This window comes from Ovis canadensis, chromosome 6 (assembly GCF_042477335.2).
Source record: "Ovis canadensis isolate MfBH-ARS-UI-01 breed Bighorn chromosome 6, ARS-UI_OviCan_v2, whole genome shotgun sequence".
Taxonomy (NCBI): Eukaryota; Metazoa; Chordata; class Mammalia; order Artiodactyla; family Bovidae; genus Ovis; species Ovis canadensis.
In genome coordinates this window covers 99,700,935-99,704,880 of record NC_091250.1, presented here as the reverse complement: position 1 = coordinate 99,704,880, position 3,946 = coordinate 99,700,935, and positions in this window count along the sequence as shown.

The window sequence follows — 3,946 nt, the reverse complement described above, 5'->3', positions numbered from 1 at the left end:
TGATAGATTTAAGAACTGAAAGAGTCATTACCTTTTTCATCTAATATATCTCCCTCACTGATTTGCAGTAGTGTTCAAAATTATAATTTTTTTCCTCTTCCTTACAGGTAAATCTTTGAAGAAACCAGTAAATTACAAATATGTTATCTGGATAGGCTAAACCATTATTACAGCACTCATTAATACCATCAGCACCACAGGAGTTACATTAGCTCCAGGCCTCTAATCACCTGGCAGTGATTTGAAGGCAAAGGACCAAGTCCAGAGAATCAGGTGGAGGAGAGGATTAGGAAAGATCATAGCTCAGAGTGAGGATGTCTAGTTCCCTGAAAAGGTTGCTTTTGATAATTTTATCCAGTTTTACATCTTCTGTTCTCTCCTCTCCTCTTCTGCTTTCTCTCTCTCACTCTCCTTCTTCACTTCCTTCCCTTCCCTTCCCTTTCTTTTTGTGGAGAGGAATCACCACGTCACATTGCCACAACGGTGTGAAAGAATCCTCCTTGACAAGTGGGTAACTAGCAGTAGCTTGGCCTGAGCCATCTTGCCAATACTTTCCCCTCATCTGTCTAAAAGGTTGCTTGCTAAGTGACGGAACTGCAGGAACAAAGACCTGAGGGATAGGCAATCAGAAGTGGGGGCTCAGGGTTATTGGGGGAAGTTGAGCTGGACTGGATCTCCCACATCAAAGGACTCTGCAGTGTAGAGGCCTTGGCAGAACCCCCCACACCCCACCTTCCCCTCACACACACACACATACATATGCACGCACGCACGCACGCACGCACACACACACACAGAGCATGCACAACACATGTCACTTGCCAGCAGAGCCAGCATTTAGACACTTGCCACCAGAGGGCATCCATGTATTAGAGAGACTACAGCAGCAGCCGCAAATAAAAAGAAGGCATTTTCCTTGACTTCTTTTTTCTTGTTCAAAAATGCCAAGAGCTTGAAACAGAAAAGGAGAGGAGGACTTAACACATAGAGAGAATAAAAAGCAAGACTATTTAATGTTTACACACTATTGAAACAGACTATTCAAAAAATAAGACAAAGAATAAATATATTTTACACCTATTTAATGGTATCACCAGAGAAGCTAGCCAAGGTATAACCGAGTGCCTACAATTCAGTGATTGAATCTGGAGCACTCATCTCACTCATTCACTTATTCATTCATTTGCTGAGCTCCTACTAAGTGGCAGCTACTCGAGGGTATAATGGAAATAAAAATCAAATGTGATCCTTGTTATCAAAAACTTACTGTTTAGTGGAAGCTATAGATATTAATAAATAATGCTAATGACCATAAACTGAAAACTGTTTCGAGGAGAGAAACCTGATTCTTTAAGACCATATAAAAAAGCAATCTCACCTATAATCTCCAATTAGCATATTCTGGGGAGAAATTCATGCAATTATTTTATGTACTGAGCCTGAAATAAAGAAATGAGAAGGTATGCTATATTGGGATCAATGGTAAATATGATTCTCAGAGTCTCCTTTCCTCCCTTCTTTATCCCTCTATCAGTCTCATTCTCCTGTTTATTTTCAGTTGCTGCCTCACCCTCACCTCACCAGGTATTCCCTCTGTACTTGAATTAGTATACAACATCAGCTCATGGGAGTGGTAACTGTCTTTCTTAGTGAACTGAAGGGACTGATTTGCACAATCTATTGTAGATTACCATGGAGGTGAACCTTGATCAATAAAAAAATAGGAGCCTGCAGTGGTAAAGAATCCGCCTGCCAATGCAGGAGACACAAGTTTGATTCCTGGTCCAGGATGATCCCACATGCTGCAGAGCAACTAAGACTACTGAGCCAGTGGACTAGAGCCCCTGAGCCACAGCTGCTGAAACCTGCTTGCCCCAGAGCCTGTGTTCTACAGGAGAAGCCACTGCAATGAGAAACCCACACATCACAGCTAGAGAGCACCCCTTGCTCTCTGCAAGGAGAGAAAAGCCTGAGCAGCAACGAAGATCCAGCACCGCCAAACATAAGTATATAAAATTATATAAAAAAGGGGAGCCTGGCACATAAGCTCCCCCACTTTTCTCTCTTCCAGGAACCACTCTGGGGAGTAGCTCCTTCTGAGACGTTTCTCTGAGCCTTTCCAGAGACATTCCCAAGTAGAATAAACACACGTGTTAATTGAACAAGGAGGCCATTAGACTGATACCTTAGCAGCCCATGTAAGTGACCCCAAAGCTTAGACTACAGTGCCTCCAGGTTAAGAAGTCAAAACCTAAGGGTAACCAATGACAAACAACCAACTAAAAAACTGCTTGTGACATAGCCAAGGAAATAATTTCCTTGTTTTGCTTCCACTTCTTCTCTGTAAAACTTTTTCCTCTAGCTCCTGTAAGAGGGACATTCTTAACCACTTCCAGTTTGATGCTGCTCAAGTTGAGTCAATTTTCGCTCAGATAAATTCTTAAAATCCTAAAGATGCTTCAGTTGACCTTTTGACAACTGCTGGAAAAGGCGCTGGCTCCTGTGAAGGGAGAGCCCCCCTTGTGGTGTGTGAAGGTCTTACATCACATCTCCTCTTGCTTCTCTTCCCCTTGCCCTTTTACTCTCTGCCTTGGCCTTTCAACGCGCAACCGGACTATTACCATGTTGATCTTTGTCAAGCTTCGCATTTTAGATAAGATATTATCTTTGGCAGTGATGCAACATGTTTTTGGTAACGACACACATATTTTTAGAAATTTCTGGGCATTTGCAAACCATCAAATGGAGAATTAGAACATCTTCCTAGTTAAGTTTCTTTTCCATCGAGGGTTGTGGGCAACCTGAGCACAAGGGTTAGTATTTTTGTCTTTGAATTCCCAATCTCTAGAGACTCCTGGCACACAAGAGGTGCTCAGTTCAGTTCAATTCAGTTCAGTCACTCAGTCGTGTCCGACTCTTTGCGACCCCATGAATTGCAGCCCGCCAGGCCTCCCTGTCCATCACCAACTCCCAGGGTTCACTCAAACTCATGTCCATCCAGTCAGTGATGCCATCCAGCCATCTCATCCTAGGTCGTCCCCTTCTCCTCCTGCCCCCAATCCCTCCCAGCATCAGAGTCTTTTCCAATGAGTCAACTCTTCGCATCAGGTGGCCAAAGTACTGGAGTTTCAGCTTTAGCATCATTCCTTCCAAAGAACACCCAGGACTGATCTCCATTAGAATGGACTGGTTGGATCTCCTTGCAGTCCAAGGGACTCTCAAGAGTCTTCTCCAACACCACAGTTCAAAAGCACCAATTCATTGGCACTCAGCTTTCTTCACAGTCCAACTCTCATATCCATACATGACTACTGGAAAAACCATAGCCTTGACTAGACAGACCTTTGTTGGCAGAGTAATGTCTCTGCTTTTGAATATACTATCTAGGTTGGTCATAACTTTCCTTCCAAGGAGTAAGCATCTTTTAATTTCACGGCTGCAGTCACCATCTGCAGTGATTTTGGAGCCCCCCAAAATAAAGTCTGACACTGTTTCCACTGTTTCCCCATCTATGGGGACCAGGAAATGCTAAAGCTTATTTAAACGAAGCAACTGAAATATCTAAATGTCTTATATGTGCTTTCTGTTTGAATAGAAGCTTCTACTTACAATGTAAATTGATTGATGCAGTTAGGAGAAATTATTTGCATCATAAAATAACATCTTTGGGGAATTGTGTTAAATATGAAAAACTCCTTATAAAATATAGTTTGCCATAAAGTTGGTTTGTACAAATATTTCCAGGATAGGTTTATCTCTGAAAGAAGCATATGTACCTGCTAGAGTCATTTGCAACCAAAGATTATTTGTGACAACGCTGAAATGTTCTAAAAAATGTGGACCTTTCTTAACTTACAATAGGGTATCTAAACAGATTATGAAAATATTCACATTAATACTCACAATTAAGGTTGCTGTTCAAAAACTTAAACCCCTTAAATGTGGC